The following is a 13779-nucleotide window of genomic DNA, read 5'->3' as shown; positions in this document are numbered from 1 at the left end:
TTTTGAGACAGGCAGCTTCAAGAAAACCAAGACAGGCAGCTTCAAGAAAACCAATCCTACTACTAGTCATCTGAGGAAAATTCTCAGACTAGAAAAATAATCCCAGTGGAATTAAATCTGAAACTATAACAGAAGCTACCATGTTGCTATGTCCAAGATGTCTGATGGTACAAAGGGAAATAGTTACAGTGAATGAAACCACAAGAGCCTCCCCTTTAAAACAAGATTAAAAACATGTCTTTAGCAGATCATGAATTTACTTTTCAACTACTTGCTGAAAGCAGTGTTATCAGTAGCCTTGCCTAAGGTTTTAATATCCCTGCATTTGCAATACCAAGAAAATGATGCAACTTGGTATATTAATTACGACAACTTCACTCACTTTACTGGTAAGCAGGGATTTTTTGTCTTTGTTTATTTATTTTAATCCAGAATTCACCAAACCCTAACTGACCGAGGAAGGTAAGGCTAATTTAATAATCAAGGATGAAAATGTCATTTGCTCAGTTTTACTCCTTAAACCCTTCAAGCTGCTGTTTTATGGAGGAAAGCACAATTTAGGGGGGAAAAATATAAAAAAACTTAGAAGATAGAAATTAAAAGTTCATGTGATACAAAATTAAAATTATATCTGAATGAAAAAGTAGAAAACATTGTTTCATATCTATGTCGGTATTTTTACAATTATTTGAACTGGATAATATATTATTTCAGGATTTTTATAAAACTGTGTCCTGGAGAACTTTTAAAAAGTATATGTCGTCACCATGTACATTAAAGAACTTAAAAGGAAAAAAAAAATGTTATTTGGAGCTATTTCTTTATAGCCTCATAAAAATGCAAAAGATATTTCAGATATGAGCTATCTTTTTGCATTCACAAAGTTATCTACTTCTCCTACTTCTCCTTCATTCAACTGAGTTGAGACTGGTCTTCTATCGGTTGTGAAATACTGCTATTGGTGTGCTGTATTAAAGTTTTAAAATATGTATTTTTTGCCCAAATTAAAAGTGAGGCCCAGAAACTTTTCTGGATTAATATTATTTTAAAAGATGTTTCATATTAGTTTTCAGGAATCTCTTTCAATTAAGGCTTGTAATTTCTGAAAACTCATTTCTTATTAATTAGGTTCAAATTACATGCCTTTTAAAGGGCATGTAGTGATAGGACAAGGGGTGACAGTTTTAAACTGAAATAGGTAAGGTTTACACTGGATATTAAAAACAAGTATTTTATTGTGATGGTGCTGGAGCAGTGGAACAGGTTGTCCAGAGAAGCAGTGGCTGCTCATCCCTGGAAGCATTCAAGGCCAGGTTGGATGGGGCTTTGAGCAGCCTGATCTAGTGGAAGGTATCTCTGCCCACGGCAGGAGGTTGGAACTAGATGAATTTTGAAGTCACTTCCAACCCAAAACCTTCTATGATACTATAAAATGACAAAAAGTCTAAAAAGAATGACTATATAAAAAAAGGAGTAACAGGACATTTTAAAAATATTATTTTGTTCTTATATATTTAAACAAAGTTTTATCTGCTCTTAGTAATGACTTCCCAATTTCTTATACTCTATATAAAAATGCATATGAAGCCCTTAACAAACCTGTTTCATTTGAAATTAATTTTACAAATACAAGGACATTTACAATGGAAACCTGGTTTTATGGCTTCTCATAAGGCTGTAGGAAAACTGTTGTTTGCTTCACTGGAGTGCACCTTTCAGTGTAGATGCCTGTAGCTGTGGCTCTCTGTACATCCATGGATTGGCCACAGCCATGTGCTCCTGAGATCTGATGAGAGATTCCTCTGTTTCCTCGCATGTGCTTTATTTACACCCCAGAGCCAGCAGTGGGCCACAGCTTTCAGTCACGCAATACCCTGAAGATGCCAGCGTTCTCCTCAACAACATGGTGTAGATGCTGAGTGTGTTTGAGTACCCCAGTCAGAAGAATGAGGGGCCTGTCGTGTACTGGAGGAAAGGTCCCGACTGCCACAACCAGCAGCCTCCAGTTGAGCCCCAGCACAGGCAGGTCAAAGGTGCACATTACAGAAAACATCCTCAGGGGATTCTCCATCTTAAAACTGAGCAACATTGACCAGAACACCAGTAACTCCTATTTCTGTGATGTGATGCTAACAGAGAAAATACAGAGCAAATGTGGAAATGGCACCAAACTGACTGTGCATGGTAGGGAGTGTTTGGGAGTGACTCAAAAGGGAGTGATAGAATACAGACTTGATGTGTGCAACGTGAAATAAATTTTCCCTCAGCCTTACTGTCTTCTCTCCCACTACTTCTGTCTGCCAAAAGAAGGGTGTAAAGGAGCAGTGTGCAGTCATATGAGTAGGAGAGGATAGGTACAACTTTTGTTTGGTGCTAACTATTTATACAGCTGGACAGACAGAGTTTCTGTGGATTTAAATCATTGTGCTGCAGAACACTGACTATACATTTTAGGAAATTCTAAATATATATAGATATATAAATATATGGCATCTGTATGTATTTATTTTAATATTTTTGCTTAATCTCCTCTGCAAACATTTGCTGAGTCTTTATGCCAAACTTATAAACACCCAAACCATACCCCTGATAACAGTTTTTATCATTTTCTTCAGTATTTATAAACAAATGGTCTCTTGAAAAATGCAGCTTGGGCTTTCTCTTCCAAAGATGTACTGTAAATTCACACAGCAGTGTGAGTGTTTTTAGAGAGTGTACACAGAAGCAAGGATATGTGGAAGCAGAGTTTTCTTTCCATTTGTTGGTAAAATATTTTTTAATAATTTTTAACTTTTCCCCATCTTCTAATTATGAATTGAATTTCCAGAATTCTGCTGAGCATATATGGCCTCAGTGACTGATATACACTATTTCACATGAGCCAAATTTTCTTTACGTGAACTTTCCAGAAAATCAGGTTAGCAAGTGCTAAAATACCACAAAGTAGTTTTCTCCTTCCAGATTTCATATTTTATTTAACAATTGTCCAACAATTCTTCGAAGTTCCTAAAAAAAAGTGAAAAAGGAAATTTGATTGAAAATTACACCATACACGTGGTTGTTTTAGCCTGAAAAAAAAATTGAAGAAAAAAGCTGTCTGACTTGATAACTGTCATTTACATTACCTTTTCTACATAACAGATGTTTTCAGATATCCCACTTCTATTAAATAGAGAATCTTACATACTTTCTATTGCATAATTAATTTGCAACAGATTCAAAAATATCATGTCTGGAGTAAAAAAGGGAGAAGCTTCACTCCTGAAAAAACAGTAAAAGAAAATGTGATGTAAACAAAGACAATTGTCCTTTTTGGCCAATTCTCAATAATTCTTCAAATTAAATCTTAGCAAAAAACAACTTTTTTTTTTTTTTTTCTATTTCAAATACTTAATTTTCCTTCTCTTTGCTCCAAATTTGAAATGTACTGTACAACATCAGATAAGATCTGGAGGGGTTGGTTCCTTCTTCTTGGATATACCACCTTTGTCACCAGTTATCATAGCTTTTGGTGTAAGTAATAACTTCATAAACAAATACTACAAACTTAAAGATGGATAGCATCCTCTTGTGGAAAGAAACAATAAGCAAATTATCCTGAATATTCACCTGTGATAAAGTAAAAAGTCCCTCTATTTTCTGTTAACTGAAGAAACTGAACTAAAGAGGTATAGCTCCCACCTGTTTTGAGGGCATGGTCATGGAAAAAAAAAAAAAAAAGGGAAATTGTGACATACAAACAAATTACAAGCGTTTTATAACTGAGATTGCTGGAAATAGGGAAGCTATTTTTTGATGTTGCTGGCTGATCTTGTTACTTTTACCTGGGAACAAAAGAAAAAACAAATGCCTAAAGTGATTAGTAGTTTGAAACATCCTGCTTCTTTCATGCTTCTGAAGACCAGCTCCTCATTTTGTGAGCTCCTCTGGACACACATCACTGTCTGCTCATCTTTTGTCTTACTCATGTTCTGTCCAACCAGCCAGGCATGCCAGGGCTTTTTGCCCAATCCTACCCAGTAGTTAGTCTGGGTCACTGCTGGACATTCATCTGGCCATCAGTGCAGCACCCTGACAGCTGGAATACTTGGAAAGACTTTTGCAAGAGAACAAGAAAACATTTGTTTGTATATACAAAAATGTCTAAACCTAGGGTGAGTTCGTATGTTTCCCACTGTATTTTAAAAATCCTTCACTCTTTTCCAGTTGTGGTTCTGTTCCCCACTTCAGGAAAAACTTCATAGTCATTTTAATTGAGTGCTTTTTATGGAACCAAATCCTGAAAAGACGGTTCATGACCAGCTCTACTTTGATCCTACTTGGTAACAATCTTCATGTAAATGAAACCATTTGGAAACAAACAAATCTGTGTGGAAACCAGCTGACCTGTGCCAAAACTTGGGGCAAATGAGCATCACAAGTCCTTGAAAGCATGGATGACACTACATTCCTGCCTAACCCTCAAAACTACAACACGCTCTGCTTATGTTTACAAGGTCTGTACCCAGAAGTGAAATTCCAAATTATAATTTATATGAGACCTCAAAAACTCCTTCTGCTTCACCAATATCTCTCCTCAAAGTTACTGTAGTAGAGTTCCTTAAAGGTTAAAAAACATGCTAAATTGGATCAAGTGGGAATTGGTACCAAACTTGCACAGGCTTAGGGGAACAAAACTCAGCTCTGGAGGAATCAGCATGGTTTAAACCAGTGGCTCTTCTAACTCTAGAGAGATGGATCTTTCAGAGAGCGAAATCGTGACTGAAAGGCAGGATTTCTATCTTTCTCAGCTTGTGCTGCTTAAAGGTACCCCTACTTCAGTGATACTGAATCTTGTATTATGGCAACCACTCTGCTGATAGTGCCAGAGAGCCAAGAACTTCATTATTATATAAGACTCAGCACCAGTGATATAAGTTACAAGAATTACAAAGATATTTATGGTATCTGATTGCCCTTCTAGGTCAAGGTTTGGGTTTTGTCTTCTTTAACAACCGGTTGTTAAGTACCGTTACCTCAAAGCCACAACAAAATGAGAAATGTTCACAGAACTCAGGCAGTAGGAGACAAGATACGAGTATTGACTGGCACAGTGAATTCATGCCAGAGAGAGATGTGGTAAAGAGTCAAACCTTGCTAAAATACAACAGGAGCACAAGCCTGACAAAGAATGTATTGCATCTGAATATACAACAGGAGACTAACAAGTCTCTCCTAAAAATAATCACTGTCAGCACAATTAGCAAGCAGCAGCAGCAGTAAACTGGGATGGGAGTTTGCTTTATTCATAGCAGTCCAAATGTTGCTGCTTTGGATTTGTGGTTAGAATAGTGTTGATATCACAGCAGTGATTTGGCTGAACAGTGCTTGAATGGCATCAAGGCTCTCTCTGTTTCTCACTATGCTGCTCCAAAGAGAAGGTTGGGGGCAGGCAAGAGATGCTCAGCAATAAAAGCTGTGGTAGGGGAGTTACTTTTGAGTCGCCTATTGCTCTGACTGGCTGGGCATTGCTTTGCTGGATGAAGGTGGTGAGTGATTTCCCCTGCATCACTTGAGGGCTTCTTTTGTTTTGTTTGTTAGGATTTTGGCTTTCTTCTTTTTTTCTTCTTTCCTCTCTCCTTTGCCTGTTAGATTGTCTTTATATTGATGCATGAGTCAATATAACTCATTTATAGTTTTTTTGGTTTTGTTCTTCATATTCTCTCCCAAGTCCCAATCTGGAGATGGAGAAGTAAGCAAGCAAGCTCTGCAGGTGCTTGCCTGCTGGCTGGGCTAAACCTACAGCATAGAGTAACACTGATATTTATAAAGTTAGGAACTTTTAAAGGTCATTTCTTTACTAAATGAAAAATACTTCCTGTCATGAAAATGTACATTGTATCCAAAACCAAAGTGTAAACTAATGAAAGTGGGACTGAGTGACTCAAAGGTCCTTTGGCCCTTACACTCCGCTGCTTAAATCCAGTGTGTCATGGCTGGTTACGGGCAGCTTCTGTACACACCTCAAAAACAAGTCTGACCTGCCTCTTCTGAGTCTAAATCCCACTCAGCTCTTCCCTTGCTTCTTACTTCTGCCAAACTTTCTCAGGGCTTCCACGTCTAGAGAAGGACACAGCAGGGCACTATCCCAACAACACCTGTGCCTGACTACTGTGCCATTACTAGTGCTCACTTGGGAATCCTCCCTCAAAAGAAGACATCTATCCCCAAAAAACTCTGTCTATACTACCTAAGAATCAAGAATGAATGAAAATATCTCTCCCACCATTCCCATGCCCTATATTGGAAAATGGAGAAGCATTACATGAAACCACTGGTACAGAGTCAGATGCACTTTCAGGCCATTTCTTGTGTACACCCTTACTCTGCTACCTGTAAAGGCCTAAAATTCATCATATAAAATTCTAATTAACCAAAATTAATCAATCTAACACTGATATTAACTCTAAATAACTTTAAACCAAAATGTACCATAATTATTCTACTGTATCATAATAGCCAACATCTGGCTATATTCCAATTTTTCATTAAGTTAGAACCAAATAAGCTATAAAACAATAATGACATAGGTATTAGTAACTTAGCTTACAATTACCTTACATTTTTACTGCTAAAAATAATAGCTATTATTAGTCTATGAACATTCATTAAGCTGTAGTTAAAATTAATTTTCACTTTTCATTTTGACTGTAATATGCATAACAACTTTTAAACCAATTCAGAATAAACACTGGACCGACATCCCAGTGAAGTTAGCCACCTGTTCTCTAAACAGATGAGATATCTGATGGAAACATTTTACTGCCTAACAGTATATGTTGTTGTGCCTATTACAACAGATTCACCAGTGCCATACCAAGTGCAAGAATAAGCTGAGAAATACAGATAGCACTGCCACCATGCAAAGTGAATGGATTTACAACCAGCCATCAAGACAGTTAATGGGTTTAGTCAAGAATATGAAGATATGTCAGTAATAAGAATTCTATGTGACACTGAAGGGAGACAATATGAAAAAGAAAGTGCGTGCAGCTGTAACCAAGATACGAGCATGTGTGATGTGGCTTCTATCAAGGTAGAAAAGAAACACACATAAAAATCTCTCCATTAACCTGGAATGCTTTTTGTTCACATATTTATTTCCAGTTAAAGAACTTTTTTACTCCACACAGCTACAAATGAAATAAGCATTAATGTATGTAACTATCATCAAAATACAGTGAAAACTAAAGGTATTCAAACCTCTTCTCAAAGCCAAAATATCTGACCATGTATATTGGGTTTTTTTTACTTCAAAGAAAAGCACACTGTTACAATTTTGTTTTTACACAGGTTAAGGCAGCTTCTTTGCTTCAAAAATGCAATTCTGTAAAACAGTATCTGCCCACCGTAATGACAGATTGTCAAAAAGGAATTCCTTACATGTTCCCAGGGCTGTCTGACATTATTTCCAACTCCTTTCATATCCCCCACATTTACAAATTCCTGCAATTCCTTCCACCCTTAGCTATTTAGCCAGCTATGCCATCTTGAAATGCACATTTTCAATCCAACATAAAATACCTAGTGCTGTTTTAAGTCAGCTTATATGTTTTTTTAAAGAAACATTAATTACCAAAATAATCTTGATGGGTAGACAGGCTACTTGGTTTACTGCTGTAGGGCTTATGTGCCATATCAGGGACTGTAACAGAAATTATTTGGATTAAAAATTTGCATCTTAACTTGTCTTAAAGTGCTTAGAATACTTGTGGAATCTAAGGAAACAACAATACAACTAAGATGCATAGAAAGAGATTATCATAATTTGCGTAACACTTGAGGAAATGCAGTCTTGGCATAGTTAAGTATCTGTGACTTGAAGGAAATGAATTTTTTTCACAGTCAAATGCTGCAAGCTGAATACTGTGTTTCACAGTTGCTTACAATTCTAAGTATGTGAAAGGAAACAGTTCATAGAATAAAATGAGAAGTTGTAGCCTTGAACTTTAACTGTGCTGTAAGAACTGATACAGGCAGCTCAGTGGATTCAGCTTCAACTTCATCACTAGACTTTTTTTCTGAAATTCTTCCTTTCTGTAACAGTAAAGATTCCAAATAATTTTAAGAAGTTTATCTGAGCATTTGTTTCCTTTTGGTGAAGGTGCTGTCTACCACACTTAGACAAAGTGAGATGTGACTTTCAGAGGGAAAGATCGACTGCAAGCATTCAGATAAGGAAGAACAGTCATGAAGTATCCTTTTAAAAATTATTATTGTTATTATTTGGACATTATTGGGAAGTAAATAATGTTTTTCCCTCCTTTATCTAAACTGGGAACTGACTCCACCAGCAGTCATACATACTCAGCTTTCCAGAGTAAGTAAAGTGAATTTTAATTGTGGATGTAAATATGTAGTTCATTCTGTTCCAGCAAAACTTAATCTTCAGAAGCACTTCAGATTTCCTATTTTGAAACTCTTTAAAATATGAAATCCTTATTGCATATAATACATGCCTTTTAATTTCAAAGGTAAAATTATAAATTGGATTAAATATTAAGAGGTTAAATACAATGAATGTTTATATATTTAACATAGAGCTTTAAGGGCAGATACAGCCATTCCATCATTTTAGATGTGAGGTGTGAAGTCTGTCTGAGCCACAGATGCAGTTCTTTGAAGAAAAGAACTGAAGGCAGCAGTCATTGAAGCAAAGTCACCTCCAAGTATACAAAACACAGAGGTCAATGCCTTAAGCAAAGCCTTTCAGCTCTAACATTTTGTCAAAAACCGACAAGAGTTTATACCTAATCCAGCATACAACTAGAAAGTGTATTTAAAAAGCATCAAATTCAGATAACTTATATACCTGAATTGGGCTCTTTTCTTTCCAATTGATAACACTGCCTCCTCCACTTCTGATCAAATGAAGGCCCTTCAAATGAAGTTCAGTGTGATTTCTGCAGTTTTTCACATCCTTCTCAGAAACAGCTGCAAGTTGATTCGAAAGAAATTGGACATAAACTTCCACTCTGAAAGGTTAAAAATTCAGCAAGTTCTGGGGAACTGAAAAAATTTAACATGTAATATGTTTTATCATCTAACATCAACAGCAAAGACATTACTTGTTATGTTCCAGTCAGCAGCATCATGGATTTTTATGGAAGCCTACCACAGAATCAAACATCAGGATGGAATTCAGAATGAGTTTAGAACACAAATTCTTAATATTAGATGTGTGAAATATCCTTTTTTTACTATTTATACTTCTTTTAAAATGCATATTGTAGAGTTAAAAACATTAATATTTATATGAAATATAAATGGACTGCAGTAAGTCAAAGAAGCACAGAATCACTGGTTAGAGGGGACCTCGGAAAACCATGTATTTCAACACCTCTAATCAAGATAGGAAAGGCTGGCCAAGACTTTGGCCAGATGGCTTTTGAATATCTCCAAGGAAAGAGACTTTCCTGATATTCTGATGGATGCTCTTGTGTTTGATATTGTGCCTATTGCATCTGATCCTGCCCCTGGGCACCACCGAACAGAGCCTGGCTCTGTCGTCCAGAGGTATTTATACAAATTGATAAGCTTCCCCTCATCCTTCTCCAGGATACACAATCACAGCTCTCCCAGGCTCTCTAGTCCTTAATCATCTTCATGGGCTTGCAGATGACTCACTCCAGAAAGTCCATAATATTCCTATCCTGGGGAACCCAGAACTGGAGAATGCATTCCAGATCTGGTCCAGCATCTTCTGAGTAGACAGGAAGGACCCTCATCCTTGAGCTGCTGGCAATGCTCTGCCTAATGCAGGGCAGGATGCTGTTGGATGCCTTTGCCATGAAAGCCTATTGCTGGCTCATGGTCATTTTGTTGCCCCTCAGCATCCCCTTAGGGGTACATCCATGCAAAGCAGATGCAGGAACTTGCCCATTTCTTTGACAAACCTGAGAGATACTCTTCAGGTCAATTCTGCAGCCCGCCCAGAGTCCTCTGGACCATGAGCATATCTTCAGTTACAAATGACTTAAAACAAGAACCTAAGGTTCATGACCCAGTATCTTAACAACGGAGTCTCAGCCCTCCAGGGACTGGAAACAGAATTCCTCATAACTTTAGCAGGACTCAAGTTTATCTTCAAATCACTTAAATATATTCTCTGATAGGAAACATGCAGACAAGCTAAAGGAAAATAGTAATTGAAACAGTAACTCCCAATTACTTCGTCTGGTATTAAGGGTTATTTAACACACCCTCAACTAGATTTTAACAGTAATTACAGATTTCACAATGCATTCTGTGGAAAACTGGACAGAAATCACTTCACTGGACCATAGAAAAATATATATAGTAATAGCATGCATGCCCTATAGCTTCCCTGGAGAAATGAAAGAAAATGGAAAAAAGGATTGAAATCAATGTTCATAAGAAGAGTGAGACAGGAGAAACAATGGGTATTGATATGTATATGAAGAACTGCTCTTGAAGAAATTAAGTATCTGTCCAGGCATCAGATATCCATGGATGTACCTATATCTGGATGACAAGCATTACTGCCTAGCCTAGTACTCCCAGCCAATTACTATTTTTAATAACTAACAAAGTAGCTGTTCTATATTTATAGTGATCTTCACTTCCAATCTCTACACATCAACAAAGGTGACCACTTCCAAGGTCAGAGCAGAGTCCAGAATCTTTTAGGAAAACAGAGGTCTTAGAAAATATAGAATCACTGCATTTATGAAATATGGAAAGTGATGAAATCCAGGAATAAAATAGCTTCTTAGGATTTATATGCCCTACCTGTTTAAATGTACTTCAGAATATATAAACACAAAAAAGTACCTTAGCATATCCTTAGCATAATCTGAAGAAATATCAGCACAGATAGGAACATGTGCTTTGTAATAAAAAATATTTTCATTTTCATGAGAAAATATTACTTTAGCCTGTCTCATCTTCTAGATTTTACTGTTTGTACTAAGGATTTTCAAAAGACACCATGTGTTGGAAACCGAAAAATAGAAACTTCTACAGATGCTGAAGGGTTCAATCTGCAGCCTTAGAAAGAGCTTGGATTGATGTAGTGATGAAGGTACACAGACATTGGGTAGGGAAATTACAGACTTATGTTCCTATAATTATAAGTAAGAATACACCTAGAGTAGGTAAGACATTATATTAGGTAAAATAGTTTGAAGTTTGAACTGTAATAGTATGACTTATAGAGTAAGTTAGAGACCTAGAAAATATAACAGAGGTGTGAGTATGTGACCTGTCAGCTTAATGGCTAAGAGACAGACGCAGTGCAGCAAAATTAAGCAAAGGTGATAGGTTAATAAGTGAAAACAAGTTTCATGTCAACTGTCTGTTGGACAAAAATGTTATATATTGCTGTGCAAAGAGGAAACTCATGTCTTCCTTGAGCTATAGCTGACTTGTTGCTCCTCTAAATCTCGCACCTTGAGACTGATATCTGGCTATTTGAGCAATAAGTCATTTCAAAGCAAGGTGGTCCCATCCCTCGTTCTTCATCTCAACAACCACGAAATCTGAATCAAAAAACCAAACAAACCAAAACAATGATTTCCCAGAAAACACAGCCAGCAGAACAGCTAAGGTTTCTGCAAAAATGGAACCTTCTATTTAAATTATAAGTATTGCTTGCCATCATCTTCATTGCAACACTTATCAACAGCATCATGGTACAAAGCAGGTATGAATTTTTTCAAGTTTCATCTCCTTCAGCTTTTTAATTTATTAGTAAAATTTTTTAAAAATAGTTATGTTGCCTATTTGCATAACAAGTCCATTGGAAGACAAAATTCTGTTAAATGTAGGTTTTGTCTTCTGCCACAGAAGGACTACACTTTAAACACATCTAAAAGAAGAGAAGCAACAGAATCTACCTAGGAAGTATTACTGAAATTAAAATTTATTTTGGCAAAGAGATCACTAACTGATTTTCAACTCCATTTATTTAGGACCTATTGAAGAAGACTCTCTGATACCTTAGGCATTTGTGAGTGATCGAAAGTGAATCGGGTTGCTTGGGAATGCAGCCCAAAGTGGGTGGTAAACTCCATCTAAGGCTAAATACCGGCACGAGACTGAGAGCCAACAAGTACCATAAGGGAAAGTTGCGAAGAACTTCGAAGAGAGAGTTCAAGAAGTCCTTGTGATCGAGGCCGCAGCCCGCGGACGGTGTGAGGCCGGTAGCGGCCCCCGACGTGCTGGGGCTTCTCTGAGTCGGGTTGCTTGGGAATGCAACCCAAAGTGGGGCAGTGCCGGGGCGGTCCCCAGCGTCACTGCCGCTTCCTCGGCAGGTGATTTGAGGGCGATGTCGGGGGCCGCTGCCGGTTGGTCATCGAGCAGGCGGGACACGATGGAGCTGTGCCTGGAGCTGGAGTACTCGCTCTCGCTGCTGGAGCCGGGCGGCGGCCGGCCAGAGCAGCAGCAGCGAGAGCGACGGGCGGGCACGGCAATCATGCCCACGGTGTTCATGTGCTCCGGCTGCAGACGGCATGTGGGTGACTGCATTTGTCCTGGTTTAGGGCAAATTTGGGAGACAACCTCCAATGGGGCCTCCCTCAGGAAACAAACCCGCGTGGCCCCTTTTTCCCACCCCCTAGCCGGTTTGGGAAGAGATTTCTCTGAGAGAAGTGGAAAAAAACTGTTTAACAGGCACAGCAATACCCAGCACAAGAATGAACAATATCAAATTACAAAACGCTCTGAAGAGATGACAAAATTCATAGGGTCTCTTTCCTCTGGATGTTCGCTCTGTTATCAGTCCCTCTGGTGCTGGAAAATGCCGCTGCCCAGGCTGGGCTCCCGGTAGTCCATGGGTGCAAGCTCCCGGTGCTCCCCCGAGTCCCCAGTTCAGAGCAGGTTCGATCCGTTCAAGGAAAAGAAAACAGTCCAGGAAGACCTCTCTGCTCTGGCTAGCTGGAAAGCCAAGATGATCTGTCCCTTGTTGTCTGTCTGTGCTGTAGTCAAAACCCCGCCCTGGGATGCGGGGTGGAGTAAGTAGTCTCTGATAACAGACTCAGTGCTTGTTCTCCACTCACTTCTACTCTTAGATGATGTTTTAAGGATACAAAATCTATTTCTGGGCTAGGTGGACAAATGGGGATACAATTTCACATCACAATCAGCCCAGGACAGTGACTCATCAAGCTGGGTGGCCAGTGGCGATGACACAGGCTGCATCTTGCTGCGCGGTGTAGCTGACAGCGTCATCATGGACCTGGAGCGGAAGGTCTCCAAGCTCCCTGGCGAGTGCGGCTGTACAGCAGGAATGTTATTCTGCTCTGGCTGCTCGAGAACACTTGGCAGTATCTACAGTACAAAGAATCTCGAATACAAGAGAGATTTGTTCTGTTTACATACTGACTGTTGAAAGCTATGTTCTAGGAAGCTCAGAGAAGCAAGCTGTTTTTCATGAGAAACATCTTACTCTTGAAAGTCGAGCTGTCTTGCAAGACGTGCTGCAAAAGATAGATACGATACTGAATGTTCTGGAGACAAGACTGACCACGAATGAGTCCTGTGTAGCTCCTCTGCACAGGCAGGTCTGACAGGAAATACATCTTGCACTGTGGGAGGATGGTGAACGTAAAGCATGGCCCTATAATCCTCTGGGATCTGTGGGGCTATTACAATATTTTAAAAAACAAAAACCAAACCAAACCAAACCAAACAATTTTTTTTTATTCCTCTCAGCCCTGGGATGTCACCTGAGTAGCTGCTGCCCACCAGGGGAAGAAGGGGATTTAGCAAGGACAAAAG

General features: G+C 38.7%; 2 pseudogenes; both read left to right on the top strand.

Annotated features, from left to right (window-relative positions):
• The first annotated feature begins 341 nt into the window (after positions 1-341).
• LOC148184801 (uncharacterized) lies at positions 342-12170 on the top strand (annotated as a pseudogene).
• A 158-nt stretch (positions 12171-12328) lies between these two features.
• On the top strand, positions 12329-13568 carry LOC106628102 (protein Mis18-alpha pseudogene; annotated as a pseudogene).
• Positions 13569-13779: the final 211 nt, after the last annotated feature.

Source organism: Pseudopodoces humilis, chromosome 2, assembly GCF_049639895.1.
Source record: "Pseudopodoces humilis isolate 2021_Gansu_Grassland_sample_001 chromosome 2, ASM4963989v1, whole genome shotgun sequence".
Classification (NCBI taxonomy): Eukaryota; Metazoa; Chordata; class Aves; order Passeriformes; family Paridae; genus Pseudopodoces; species Pseudopodoces humilis.
Note: the sequence above shows the minus strand (reverse complement) of the source record. Positions and strands in the feature narration are given on the sequence as shown.